Below are 16,382 nucleotides of genomic sequence, written 5' to 3' on the forward strand. Positions count from 1 at the left end.
GGAAATACTGAATGGTTTGTTTTGCATTTCTTTTTGTGAAGCTGATAACGCAAAATAAAGTAATGTATAGAATAATTATCATTTATTGTGCTATCATAGGTTTTCGCTCTGACAACCGACACAAATATGAATGGGATTAGAGGATTTGTTCTATATATTTTACGAGCGATAATTTATACATGTGTCATGTCCGTGATCAATGCATGATATGTTTTTTATTATAAAAGAGTACTCACTCTGGCCATTTCCCTCCTTTGCTTTGCCTGGGGTGGTGGGATGGTCTCATCAGAGCCAGTCATCGTCCTCTTTCTTGATACAGTATCTCGGGACATTTAGGTGGCTGTGCATGTATGGTGGGAACCTCATCTGCTTTCAGCAGCAATTTCTTAGCAAAACCGGATTTCATTTGTCCATAGTTCGAATAGCTTTCAGGCGTAAAATGCGCACCACACAAAACCGTGCCGGAGGCTGGGTCTGCAAAATTAGCCCTCTCAGCACGGACGAACTTTACTCATTGTCTGCGTAGTCCAGCTCTTGTTCTCGTGTTCGGGAACTCATAGGTACTACATTGCGACAAATGGCTATTTGTACACCACATAGCACGACAGGTTTGAACCATTTTAGCGATTTTTTGATAAAACACGAACGCAACTCTCTCGTCGATAAACAACGATGGCACCTGCCTCGACATTTTGTTTCCTTGTTGTGACGTCTCCGCCCCATTCGGCTGTTTCCGGAATACTTTCGCAAATGTTCGTAATTTTCGATCTATTTTCGATAATTGCTCATGAATGTGATTTATTTTTTTGTTAACTTTATTAATATTTGTTTTCTTGCCACATAACGGTTCTATTGATATCTCACAGCCCCTTAATATTTTAATACCCTTTAAATAACTATAACTTTTAATAACTAAATTACGTTAACATACCGGCTAGGTTCGCATTCCGTTGTTCATGCATCATGTAACATTAAGATACTGTACACTTATTCAGCATGTTGCTCTCTATTGTATTTGTATTTTAAATTGTTCTTCAAGATGACATATCTGTTCTATGTGTTGGATTTTATCAAGTAAATTTCCTCCAAAAATGCAACTAATACTCCGGGACGACATATTTGTATGTTTTTTTTCCTCTTTGTTGGGCATTTTATGGCTGGTGCGACTTATACTCAGGTGCGACTTGTAGTCCGAAAAATATGGTATAGTGCGTCTCAAACGGCCACTAGAGCTGCGCATGGTGCCAGGAAGTTCATCGTTGTATTTTCATCGAACATATTCGAAAACGACCCAAATGGGTCGCGCCAAGCCAAACTACGGTTTGAGGCAAGGGCCGCAATTTATCACGAGTTTTAAAAAAATCATTAATTTTAAATGATTATGATATGCTATTTGGGGTTTGTGGTGTTAGGGTTTAGGGGCTAAATTATGCCTATGTATTACAGCATAATTTTAGCATTCCATAATAGCATTTCACTGAATCTACGGAGCTCCAAAACTACTCTTTTCAAATTTGTTGTTACAGCTGTAACTGCTTCCCACTAGTATCAGAAGAACAATTACACACTACATATGTTCAAAGTTTATGTTTCCAAAAAAAATAAATCAATAAAAATTGTTGTAAATTTATTATGCTGTTATTGGTTAGTATGTTACAGACATGTTGCTCTAGCCATAAAAGACACTTGGACCAAGCCCCCAACGTGGGAAATGGGCTTGAAAACCTATTGGAACTTAACAGCAGTGGTTATGTCATCTCAGCAAACTAATACTGTACAAAGGTACAAAAGCCATGTGGTGTAATAACAAATGATAATATTTGGCTAAATTGATTACTGAACAGGAAATTCCAGTTTATTTTCAAATATTCTGATTTGATTTGATGAAGATTTGTTTTTTTTTTTTGCTTTTTTGTATTTAAAAAAAACTGCTGATCCCTTATAAATGGAATACAATCTGGAATATTTGGCTGCACTGAAAAGCCAGACAAAAAACATAAAAATAAAAAGAAAGAATAAAGGACTACGAATGTGACATTGGGCAAATGAACAGAATGAGATGACATCAGAAATGTAAGTGTAGTACAGTGGGGAGAACAAGTATTTGATACACTGCCAATGGGTTTTCCCATTGACTGTGTATCAAATACTTGTTCTCCCCACTGTAAGTGCTATCATCTTCCGGCAATGATGTGACTGCATTTTTTGTGCATGATCTTACCTTGCCATTGCCTGTTTCTGAGATAATCTATTTTGTTTTATGGAATGATTATACTGCACTAATTTGAAAGATTTTTTTTTCCCAGTGGTATGAAAAAAATACCACAGCATTGCTACCAAAGGTGAACATTTTACTAATATACTTTGCATACGTATTTCAGATCAATTTACTAAGCATGCTTAAATGTGTTTTATTTATACATGATACCACATATGCAAAGAGTGTACATTCTATGAATAGTATGTGCTGAATATACATGCCATCCACTCATCCACCCTGTCCACACGCCTTCACGGAGGTTTTCCAACAACTTTTTTTAGTGGTAAAATGAGAGCATCAGCTTGATGCTTTAACCATAAACACACCAGGGCCAAGTAAACTGAGAGTAGCAACCTCCACAATAACAAACAAACATGACTGTGCAAATCACTCACTCAACACACGCCGAGACATACAGACAAAAAAAATACACACAAGTACAAAACTATAAAAACAAATTTAAAATGACAACTAGACCGCTCATGCAGTAATCTTGGAATGGGTTGAATTAGTTTAATGCAATCCATCACTTTTGTATTTAATACATCACTCACGACTCTAATACCTTTAAAAAAAAAAAAAAAGTGTGAGAACATTACATAACAGCGATGATATTCAGTCTACGTTGCAATGCATGCCATTAAGGTAATTGTCACCTATTCATTCTTTTTCCCATCCTATGATAATCTTTCCCCACATTTTTTTGTTGTTGTTGTCTCTTCTAGCTTTTCTTCGCTAACTCCTTTCTTCACAATCATCTCAATTCAGTTATTAGTCAAGATGTCTCCCCTCCTTGCTGTGCATAACACTTTCACACATCCTTTTGTCTCTCTGAGCATTAATGTGACCAGACACCAGTAATGGTGATGATGGCAATGAATACAACTCTTTCTCATCCTCTCACTCGTTCTCTATTAATCAACAGTGAAAACTGATAGAGAAATAGATACCTAATTAGCAAGATAAAGTATATGCACATAAATGTGAGTACAGTGGATTGACTGGAGTTTTTAAAAAATATTTCTCTTTTTGTTGACAGATTTCATTTATATATGTATATATATACAGTGCCCTCCATAATTTTTGGCACCCCTGGTTAAGATGTGTTTTTTAGCTTCTAATATATATTTTTTTATTCAAATAATATGGGACCTTAATGGAAAAAAAGAGAAAAATACAACCTTCAATATAAGTGCATATACTCAGTGGGGGGAAAAAATCCCACATAAAGAAATAATTTTTTGACATCAAACAATGTGTGTCACAATTATTAGCAGCCCTGGTGTTAATACTTTGTACAACCCCCTTTTGCCAACAAAACAGCACCTAATCTTCTCCTATGTTTCACAAGATGGGAAAAGACAGAAAGAGGGATCTTCAGCCATTCCTCTTTGCAGAATCTCTCTAAATCATCCAGAGACCTGGGTCCTCTCCTCTGTACTCTCCTATTCAGCTCACCCAGCAAGAGATTTTGATTTAAAATGTCCTGGTATTTCAACGCATTCATGATGTCATGCACCCTAACAAGGTTCCCAGGGCCTTTGGAAGCGAAACAGCCCTGCCCTCTTCTGGAATTTTAGACCATTCTTCTTTGGCCAACTGCTCCAGTCTCTGAGATTTGAAGGGTGCCTTCTCCAAACTGCCATTTTCAGATCTCTCCACAGGTGTTCTATGGGATTCAGGTCTGGACTCATTGCTGGCCACTTTAGAAGTCTCCAATGCTTTCTCTCAAACCATTTTCTAGTGCTTTTTGAACTTTGTTTTGGGTCATTGTCCTGCTGGAAGACGCATGACCACTGAGGGAGACCCAACTTTCTCACACTGGGCCCTACATTATGCTGCGAGAATTGTTGGTAGTCTTCAGACTTCATAATGCCATGCACACGGTCAAGAAGTCCAGTGCCAGAGGCAGCAAATCAACCCCAAAACATCAGGGAACCTCCGCCATATTTGACTGTGGGGACCATGTTCTTTTCTTTAAAGGCCTCGTTTTTTTCCTGTAAACTCTACGTTGATGCCTTTTCCCAAAAAACTCTACTTTTGTCTCATCTGACCAGGGAAAATTCTTCCAAAATGTTTTCAGCTTTCTTGGTAAGTTTTGGCAAACTCCAATCTGGCTTTTTTTTATATCTCTGGGTCAGAAGTGGGGTCTTCCTGGGTATCTTACCATTGAGTCCCTTTTCACTCAGAAGCTGACGGATAGTGCGGGTTGACACTGTTGTACCCTCGGAGTACAGCTTGAACTTTTTTGGATGTTAGTTGAGGTTATTTATTCACCATCCGCACAATCTTTCGTTGAAATCTCTCGTCAATTTTTCCTTTCCGTCCACATCTAGGGAGGTTAGGCACAGTGCAAATTGCTTTTCACTTATTGATGACCCTGCGTATGGTCGACACAGGAACATTCATGTCTTTGAAAATGGACTTGTAGCCTTCAGATTGCCATGCTTCCTCACAATTTTGCTTCTCAAGTCGTCAGACAGTTCTTTGCTCTTCTTTCTTTTCTCCATGTTCAATGTGGTACACACAAGGACACAAGACAGAGGTTGAGTCAACTTTAATCCATTTTAACTGGCTGATATTGTGATGTTGTTATTCCAACCACCTGTTATGTGCCACAGGTAAGTAACATGTGCTATTAATTACACAAGTTAGAGAAGCATCACATGATTTTTCAAAGGGTGTCAATACTTTTGTCTGGCCCATTTTTAGAGTTTTGCGTAAAATGATAATGATTTGATTTTTCCCCATTCTCTTTGGTGTTTTTTCATTGCAAGCAAAATAAATGAAGATATTACTACCAAAGCATTTGTAATTGCAATCATTTTCTGGGATAAATTGAGCATTATCTGACAGAATTGCAGGGGTGCCAACACTTTTGGCCAGCAGTGTATATTAATATATATACTTTAAAATCCGCACCACTACAAATTTAGGCCTTTTTAAATCTCGGTTCAAGACACACCTTTTTAGACTCGCCTTCCCCCCAGATTAGTGTAGCCTGGTTTTATTTCTTAAGAGTTTTTAATTTTTTCGGATTTTATTTGTTTTATTGTTTTATTTGCTGTCTGACTTTTATCGTGATGCATTGTTTTGTTTCTTTTCTTTTTTTTTCTTAATGTCATTGTATAATACTTTCATGCCTTTTATTTACTATGAGCCATGTTTGTCTTTGTTGTAAAGCACTTTGGGGATGTTTTGGGTTTTGTAAAGGGCTATATAAATACATTTGATTGATTGATTGATTTAATTTAGACTTTATGGGAGACAAAATTATTCTCTGTATTTTGATAATGTCTTTTTTTTAATTGACTATTCTAATTTCAATTTAAAACCAGAAAAAAGTAGAAGGGTTGTGGGCCCCTGTGATTTTATGATATAAATGTTTTGTTAATTAACCAGGGAACTTAACAGGATTGTTTCGGTTCACATCCATAGTAGAGCAGATGAAAAACTATACAAGAAATCATAAAAATATGTTGTTGTTTTTTTTTCCACTTTGCTGCTAAAGTCTGTTCCACAGAAGCTCAGTTAACTATCCTCGAGGCTCATCCAGTGTCTGGGAGAGGAAAATACTAAGGAAGGGCCGTTCATCTGAAATGATGCATGGCTGACATACTGTGAGTGATAAAAGTAATCACTCTTGATATCATCTTTAGTGTGTATGCTTCTGTGAGTGTGTTTTCTTGCATGCATAAAGTACTGTAGTAAAGCAGTAAAACCATTTACCTGTGTGTGCGTGTATGGGCATACGTTTGCGTGGAGCGTGTGTGTGTTTATGTATATTTTTGTGGGGGTGAACGGACACAACTACTGGTGTGCCTAGATGAGCATGTGCCTGCGTGTATGTTTCTACCCTTTGTGTGCTTGACGCCGTCTTATTAAACTGTCATTTAGACAGACACTTCTCAGAGTCTGGCCCCAGGCTGCCTGATAGATTGTAATCACAGACTAAATTACTACTTTCCCGAACTATAATAATGGGCTTAGAGTATACGCGCGTGTGATGCGCGTGGGTGTGTGTGACACATGATGAAACTCATGAAATGTTGGCATGTGTGTGTAATGATTCTACTAATGTAACAATCTCCCTGATTGATTCATTACTCACTTTGTAACTCATCTATCCCTTCTCTTTCATTGGATGACATTCTTTCTGCATTGATTTTGCCCACTAGGCTGGTTAATAAGTTGTTGAAATGTCAGAGTCATTTAAAGTTTATTTTCCCATCACTTGTTTTGGAATGCAGCCAAAGATTTAATAATGAAGTAATAAACCTAGATGATTCCACAAGTTGGTTCTTATAAAGCTTTCTTTGTTCAGTTGTACAATGTACTTCAGATTGGATCAAAAGTTTTGATGTTTTGCTTCGTGGTTCATTAGATTTACAAATATGTAGGTCTTGTGATCATGAGGTTTAGCATAGATGATTTAGGAGGGCACAGAGCGGTTGCTGCTTGGGGGGGGGGGGGGGGGACTATTACTTTGATGTGTCAGTGATGACGGCAGTGTCTGGCAACACTTCAGTGTGTTGAACTGTGACTCTAAACTACTTAAAGACTATCTCTGTAAAGCTTCCATCACTTGACTATTTTAAGATACCAAGAAGTGATGATGACATGCACATGCACACACACCCACACATGGAACAATTACAAACACACGTGTTGTTATACTTCCTCCCAACAAACACCTGCACATAATTCTGCCGCCCAATCCTTTGCCCTTTTGCAAAGCGCAAGATTGGAAAAATGTATTTCCTTTTAAACCCCCAAGGGCCCCAGAAACCACCCGCCCACCTACTTGCCCTGCTCTTATGTGGCGCTTGCTCCTCTCTCAGACCTCCCAGATTATGCCTTTTCACAGTTTGGACACTCAGAAGAGGATCTCATCATTACATGGACCACATGAGACGTCATGTTTTATTTTTGTGCTGTGACTTATAGTTGGTTCACATTGCAGGTTGAATGACACGATGTTCAGGAGAGGAATTTGGTATTTTCAGAAGCCTCCTAATAGTAATTTAGTAGATCTCTAATATGTACTTAATCTCCCTGAAAAATTGTGGACACATAAATGATGATGGTCAAAATGTAGCATATACTGAACTGGAATTCATAAACTGTAAAGTTATATTAATATAAAACATTTCCTGTTATATATGAGTAAACTCTCTGCCCTACTTTTTAATTTAAAGGCTGTAGTTTTATCCACTGGCCTCATCTATTTGGCCAGTGATTGGTCAGCTGTGTGCCTTTCCTGTCTGACGATTGGATTTGCTTCTCATGTGTCTGGAGCACGCCCCAGTATACCAAGATGAAGCAGATTAACGAGATTTTCTGTTTATCTATGCTCACTCTCTCATTCTCTCTCCATCCTTGGCACTGTTATTGGAAGAAAGTGATAATTCCCTTGCACTTCAAACGCAGCCTCCTAACTAAGACACCGCTTAAGTCTCCTCAGAGGAAAAGCTGCCTGCCTTTGCACAGATGTCTCTGATTAAATCTCAGAGAGAGAGAGAGAGAGAGAGAGAGAGAGAGAGAGAAACCTCCTCCCTCTCTCAACCATCCCCTTACGTCTCGCTATCTGCCTCTGTTAGCTCACTCAACTGGCTCATGCCAAAAGAGCCTTGGGCGATGAATAAATTGCTTTGGTTTCAGCAGACAGAGAAGTTGGCCGAGACAAGCTGAATCAGTGCATTAGATGCGAAGGCCCCCTCATAGACTGGAAGTTACCCTTTAGCACAATCATTGACCGTGAGTGATGATTATGACTAATTGAAAGAGACTTTTGTTACCTGTAACACAGCTGGGGGGAACGGTTTAAGCATATTGAACTGAATGTAGAACAGTGTGAGTTTAAATGGTAACAGGAAGGACTTTTATTACATGAAGTAGAGAAGATATTACAAAAATTAATGGTAGGTAATGATAAAACATCCCTATATTGCTAGTGTTGTTAAAAGAAATAAGTCAATACAAGAAAAACATTTTTCAACCATGCAAGGCCCATAGATGTTTGCTCACTCGCTCACTCACTTGCTCACTCGCTCAGTAAGATAATATAACCAATTTATTAGTCGAAAAAGTGGTTTCAACACCTAAAATGCATTCACACTAAAGTTAAACAGTTGCGCTGTACAGCCTTGCTTGCACTGTGCACATCACCAAAGGCAGTTTCGTGTTCACACAGAGCTCAGGGTTAGGGTTACCAACCTAACAACTTCCGGTTCACGTAATGTGAAAATACGTGATATTTAATCTTTAATATTATAATATTATGACTTATTTCACAATATAGGGTGACATTAATCTTGTAATATTACAACGTATGACACAGAAAGATAAAGCCAAGCCATCTTCCTGTACTGCAAACATTTATCGCACGACATCGCGGTGGGCAATTTGTAAAATAGCGACGTCACGTCGTGCTAGACGCGCATCACTGGTCACTAGGCCACATGCACTTAAATTGACATTCTACACAAGCAGTGGCTGGATCACTAACCTGGCAAAACACTGTCCATTCAAGTTAGCTCTCCTCTAAGTCACTGAAACTTTTCCTCCATTGCAGAAAAATAAATAAATGGCGGAAAACACAGACATGACTGAAAAAGCACTTTCTGCTCTTGCACTCCTCCTTAAAAAAATTGCAATATTGTAAGCCAAAACAACTGTTGTGTTTGATAGAACAATATGTCTATATGATGCCCTAGCAGATTCATGGTGCATTAAGCCCCCGAACTATTTTTAATTTGTCCTTTTTACCCTGAAAACCTCCGTTTACAGATGTCACGCTACCGCTTTTGTTTCAACCCAGCCATAAAACGAAAGTAATTAATTACATTTATTATTCAAAATGTCTGTCGTTTTTAGCTTAGAATCATTAATTGATGTCTTTTTTCTTTTTAAAAAAAAAAGACTTTAAAAAATTATTCACTCACATATTTTAAACTTTTAAACAAATTATGTCACAACGAAAAAAATGACGTCTGTAAAAAAGCCACGGATATCTACCTCATAACTATCGCTTAATTGTATTTTTTTTTTGTTGTTGTTGTTGCTGTCGCATTTTCTCCGATATGTTAGATGATATATAATCGATCCAAACAAAGAAAAATTGAAAAAAGTTTAAAAGGGTAGATATATAAAAAAGAAAATCTCGACCACTCCTTGATGTCTGCAATTTCTGCATCGCGACCCTTGTTATATTACTATGTTTCACCCATAAAATTCCCCAAAAATCCGGCTGTGGTCATTCACATCCGTGTCTTGATACTCGATGATACATGCTACATGGAGTTTTCGGATCAAAACAAGGTAAGTACGTGATAATATCTCGTTAAAGTCATGGCGTCTGTAATTCTGCTCTCGCGTGCTCTCACCTCCAGATAGGGCTATGCTGTCTAAAAAACTTTTTTTTTTCTTAAAAAATGCCCTCATATTCAAATGTTTTCTTCCCCCAGAAAATTTAGATTTTAAGCTTTCCAATGATGTATCTCACATGCATATGGGACAATTTTGAAAGGTGGACAAATTTGGGGTCTCAGAGTGGAACTTCAAGTCTCCTGAGCGTTTTCCACCAAATACATTTGAAAAAGGAAAAAAAAATACTAGTATTAATAACACTGAAGGTGTAAAAGGCGAAAGTAACAGGAAAGGGTGGAGAAGCCTTGCTAATTGCCAAGATATTTTGAGATATAGTCATGAAAAAACAACATAATGCCTTGGTGGTATAGTATGTCTTATTATTATCATTATTATTTTAAAGAATCTTGGCTGAAACAGTGCCATATCACAGAGTATCCAACTATGAACAGCAAATCAGATTTTGGGCCGCAGTCTCTTTGCAAAAGGCTCGAGGTGAAAGAAAGGTGGAAGACCGAGAAGTACACCAAATCAATTTATCATGCTGTCGCATGCTGCAAGTTTTAAAGACAAAGTTCCACCGTGATTCCACAAAGTACATTCATCCTACGACTCTATTGCGCATTTGGTCTGGCGGTTGAATCAAATATGCAAGACTTCTATTTTTGCCGGACATTGCAATCACAACGCATCAATTCAACACAGTACGAGTAGCACCGTGAATTGTTTGCCGCAACTGAATAAAACATCTTAAACCCACATGATTGTATTATTCTGGAGACGTGTCCCATTGGGATTAAATAATTACTGTCTTGTAACATTTTTCGTTGCGAGACCAATGTTGGTAATTTCGCAAGTGCTTTTCCTTTGTTTGTCACAGCGGATCACAACCAGTAGGCTCTGTGTCCTTGTGTTTTTTATCCATTCCGTATCCGGTGGAATTCACAGGTAATAGTTCCCTCCAGTGAGGTAGGTGGATTGTGAAAATGTAGTCGTGCACAATGTTGGATTGATGGCCAAAAATGGTACAACAACTAAATCAAAATATTGACTCGTACAAAATGCCCTCCACCTTCAGGTTGCCAGAATACTGCTTCACGTAGGAGAACCTGCAGGAAAAGAACTTGAAGGGCAGTTTCACATTAGATCAAGAGGACCAGGGTCCGGTTGGAGAGCTACCTCTCAAAAACACTTGGAAAAGACTTGTTGAAAAGGTTCAGCATTTACACTGTGCGAAGCGAGCTATCCCATCCCTATCCCTGACAGAAAAAGTCGCCTTCAGCTTCGTCAGGTTTTTATTCCGTTATTGTGCTACACGACATGGCCACTGTCTGCCGTAGGCGATGCCAACTGCAACAGATCATATAGAAGGAAAGTATCCCGCTCCACACTTCCACACTCTCACACTGTGCATTCAGGAACAGCATGCAAAACAATTGCCACATTAGAACCAGACTCTGTGTATCAAATGTAGCACAATAACATTTGGCCATGGTTAATCTTCTGTCGTCTTGGCATTGTTGATTTTGAATAGCGTGCGCGCTGTACTCCCGCTTCCAAGGATGCTCTGAGTTTAGCGTCACAATCCGGAGCATCACAGCGCCAAACTGTGACGCTGTACGTAAAGTAGCAAAAGCGCACCTTGCTCCGGTTGCATTCATAAGCGAAGCAGGGTACTTTTAAAGCAGACCGAGATCCATGATTTTTGAGCAGAGTTGACCAGAGTTTGGTTGTTTGAGCCGAACTAGAGTTTGGATGCGCGTTCACGTTTACAAAATGAAGCGGACTATCTGAGAAAAAGAACTCTGGTCCATTTAAAATGGACCAAAAGTGCTAGTTTGAGAGCACCGTAAAGCAGGCGATTGTTAGGAGGTGCTGGGAAGTGGACCACAAAGCACACAAGGGAGAATGACTGTGCTGGTATGCAACGTATATTTAAGTGAGTGCGAGGGTCGCAGCAGTGAACGGGCACGCTGGAAAGAGTTGACAGGAGGTCAATCAGGCGACGGTACAGATCAGGAATCAGGCACGGGGAATCCTGGGACGGAAAATGAAGTCAGATTAGCCGGGTATGATACAATGCGAGAAATACCTGAATGCTGGACGTGACTGACAGGGATGCTGAAAGTGTTGATCTGGCAACAAGCGGCAACGAGGAGCTGGCTTAAGAAAGCGGCTGATTCTGATGGCTCGCAGCTGTCATCGTTCCCCCGTCTGGCTTCCAGCCTAGAATCAGGGACAGCGACAAGTCCTCTACAGTAGGTGTTTTAAATGTTCATGCGAGATGTTTTTCTGTAATAATGGCAACATTTAGTAATTATGATTAATAGAGTCATGTTATAAGGTCCAAGTTACTTTATGTCACCATGACCAAAGTGATGGAGAGCTACTTTTGTCAATGTATAAGCACACAAGCAACGAAATACACTATAGTTCAAAAGTTTGGGGTCTGAGCAACCCCAACTTTTGAACCGTAGTGTATCATATGGGATTTTTCATTATGTACACTACAGTTCAAAATTTGGCCCAAACTTTTGAACCGTATTGTATATAATTTGGTAATGCACTGACAGCATCCACAAACCTATTTAATTGCGTCATCGATTTAATTTCAATTACCGACTAAATATATGCACAGGTAAAGACTTAATCGTTGCCGCGGTCAATGGATCCACATGCTAAAAAACGTTGCACAACCACGCCAAGTGAATGCATATCCTTGTTTTGCTTCTCTAGTTGAGATGCGTAACAACATTTTTTTTGCTTGAGTGGTAGACATAATTCAGACTGTAAAAGTCGGTGCAGCCTTAGTTTACGGGGCGTACAGAGCTGTGGCAACCCAGATGAAGACTAGAAACTCCGACTGGCTGATTATGAACACGGAAGCAGAATGGGAACAAATTTGTGACAAGTAAATTGCCTTTTCAAATGGGCAAATCTCCACGTAACCATTGAAATCCATTGTAGAAGTATTTGAAAAAAACATATTTAATTTCTATTAAAATATTATGGCCATTTCATAAATAACTGAAGTGCAAAGTTTCTCCTTTGATAACAAAAAAAAAATATGTGCACCCCTGCATATATGAGCACATTTCAATCTGACAACACCAAAGCTTAACGTACATTTTGTAAAAGACCCCCAGCAATTTAGAGGAAAGAAAATCAATATGTTAATTGTACATTTATGGGCAAGACAACCCAATTTCCCCCAATCTAGAAACACAAAATAACCGAGCCATTTTCCTCAGGCTTCATTAAAATGACCAGTGATTGGAAATGTTTTTTTTTTTTTTTCCTGTTTCATTTTGGCGAATGAGACCCCCCCTCTTTTTTGTGTGTATGAGCGTGTAGTCGCAAATGTATGTTAATAAGTTTGGAAACATGCATGCCTGCAATTGCTTCTCTTTGTCAGTGTGTCTGTGAGAGAATGGACCCTTAAACTGAACAGAAAAATGCCAAAGACAAAAACATCCACCATATAAACACCCCCACCCTATTTACGCCTGGCACCGGGCTCCCTGGCATGAATGGTGGTCACGGGAGTCGCTTCAGATCATCTAGGAGGGTATTGGATGGCCATGGTTGCCTTTTGCAATAACCTGGCAAGGTCCAAATTCATTAGGGTAAAATTTGGCCCCGTATGCGGTGCTGTAGTGCCCACAGCATTTGGACTGGATGCACTGGGTCGAGCTGCATAGAGATTTTCCTGGATCCAGAGAGAACCATTAGCGACTGCTTGTGATGATGGTTCGGCTCCCCAGTGCCCTACACAGACAAATGCCTTTGAATGATGTCAGCGTTCAGCCTTTTCACCCAAGCCATGGGATTGCTAATTGAGTTGAGTGAAGGATGATAGGGTGTTAAAAAAGTCATGCAAAAGAGATTTGGTGCACGTAACTTCCACATGCAAGATAACATAACATCCCTCGCTACTATTTCTCGTCACGAAATGCATCCATTTTTGTCCTCCCTGTCCAAATCACATTTCACTCTTGACTTTCTCAAACTAAACATGAATACAAAATATAACTCTCCTGACAAGATAGACCCCAGCCAATTTTTTCTTTCTTTCCATTGTCAATTCCACTTCCCAACCCTCCCCTCAACTTGAAAATCAGGGTGTTAAACGCAACAGTGCATTATCCTTCAAAGCACATACTGTATCAATGACAGGAAACAGTTTACATACTGTCATTTCCATGACATTAATCAGCTTTTTCTATCTTAATGTGCCTGTGACACGAAAAAGCATGTTTATTTCATAATACACGCGGTATTTCATGCTCCTGAATGTAATGGACCACTTGGATGTGTGTGGAAGCGATCGCTATATTTATTTAGTTTTTTTAATCCCGCACCATTAAAATGAGTGACTTACGGCAACAGTCTCGAGTTGAGAAAGAGGGCGCTGTGATGTGTACGGAGGAAGGAGTCATCTTCATTATACAGCCGTACTGTTGTATGAGAAGGACTAAGGATTCAGCTGATTTTGCGGATTAATACGTTTATTTTTCGCATCACTCCAGCCAAACGGCTGCAGAAAAATCCTGCTGTATGAGGGAGAGGCGTGTGCGCCTTTTCTGAGTTTCAAAAGGTTCCCATTCACTGGTGGATATTGGCCAAAACAAGCCCTACTACTGTGGGACCATGGGACTTACGAGGAAGTGAGTAAACATCGTGTTTTGTATTATGTCAAATACTGGGATCATTTTAATACGGAGGTGGCTTGCATTTTGTGGCTGACATGCTCCTTGTCCCCTCGGCCGACAACCGGCGGCTTGTCGCACAGCAATATACTCGGCTTTTGCCCTCTTGGTGTGCCCGGTGTTTTGTCAAATTTTCCACCCGATCAGAAATTGCAACTTTGTGTTAAAAATAGCCGCGAATACAGTGATTACAAAGTAAACACTACAAACTTTCTTTAAATGAAGGACTACTTACGTTTGATCATGTATAGGCATGTAAAAAGCTCTCCCATAGACATTAGCTGCATGTTAGCTGCACAACAACTGCAGCCGCCCTCCTCCGGGGAACGAGCTGTAAATTGCTCTCCGCCGGGCGGTTTGCTGATCGGCGGTAGACAACCGACAGCCCAGTCGTCATGTGAAATGATCCGGCCTAGTTATGTGTGATTTTCCGCTTCGAAGACTTTGAAACATCACTCGGTTCGGGTTAGCATGTCGGCTAGCTTTCATACCTCTTGGTTTGTTTACATTGTCCAAAGCCTGGGAAGGGAAATGACATAAGCCCGATTTAGGTGTCATAAAATATTGTTCGGGAGGTGAAGTCGACAGTTTTGACCATTATGGAGTAATTTTGCAATGTCGTCCTGAATAAATACATTTTTATTATTTCATATTCCATTTAGCACAAGACTTTTATTTGTCATGACCATGCCATTTATTTAGCAATTGGGGAAAATACTTGGATAAAAAGAATATCCTGTAAAAATATTGGAGTAGAGAGACTGAAACAATGACATTTTGCGGCTCTCTTCATCGCGTTTTCCTCGTTGTGAATAATTCCCCCTCAATGGGCTGCATCCTAAATCAGATGAAATCAGGACTCCGCTGACGTCATCCATCTGTTGGGGACGCTAGAGCCCTATAATGGTAGGCGTGGCTAACCAGACTAAAGACTAATTTCTTGTCATCTGCGCTTTGCTAAATTGTTGTATGTAGTCAAATCGTCTCAAAATATGATTCTAATTCACATAAAAATCCTATTTAAGACTTTTTTTCTCCTGTCGTACGCACTTTAATACTGAACAACACTGCTTGCCTATCATATTGTTGTAACTCTCATTTCTGGCCTACAACGCAGACTTTTACCTTTGAAGCACATCAACCAGTGTTCGCATCCTTACAAGAATTAATTCCCCCTAATACTCAAGAATAAACAATGTCAACGGGCAAACTGAGAATTAAATAAAAGATTCATCTCCTAACCTTCAAGTCTCTCCGCAACCAGACAGTCACTTACTTCACTTTCCATGTAACAGTGTTACGTATCCCATATTTGTACCATGATCTGATATGCAGAACAAATTTTCCTCTGTTGGAATGATGCACTATTATTTGCAAATAACCTATCCTTTATTATTTTTTACAACATTTACAGTATCTATTTCAGCATCATGGATCAGATTAGAGCCCCTTTTACCAAACTTTGAGTAAGGACTTCGCTTCAGGACTGGCGCTGGCTGCAAATAGTAATATTAAAACCAAATTAATGAATCCTGTCCCCCCCATTTAAATTTATTATTGTTCATTCATGTTTTCATGGCATCCTTCTTTTAATGGTTTTCACTTTCAATTGTTTTCATTGGGTCATGTATTCCTTGATATAGCTGCCTATACAGTCCACCAAGTGCTCATTAATGTTTCAAATTATCTATATCACATTAGAAATTGCATTGCAAAAAATGTGTCTAGGAGTTCAATACTAAATGCAAGGGTTCTAATAATCAAGGTGGCTAAGGTAAGTGTGGGCACAATGTCCAAAGTAGACTGCATACTTGCAGACAATACAAAAACTCAAACATGAGTGCAAATGATTATTGCATGAATCTGAACATCAACATACACTTGCCACTCTTCAAGCACAAGCAAGCAGATCATGACACAAGCAAATCTAGATGTTGTGAGCACAAATACTCTTCCACAAACAGCTGCCTCAGTATACCAGATGGACAACAGTGCATGGTGTTAATTATAGATCTCATAATGTAATGTGTGTATATGACCACTCT

This window comes from Corythoichthys intestinalis, chromosome 4, assembly GCF_030265065.1.
Source record: "Corythoichthys intestinalis isolate RoL2023-P3 chromosome 4, ASM3026506v1, whole genome shotgun sequence".
In the NCBI taxonomy this organism is placed as follows: domain Eukaryota; kingdom Metazoa; phylum Chordata; class Actinopteri; order Syngnathiformes; family Syngnathidae; genus Corythoichthys; species Corythoichthys intestinalis.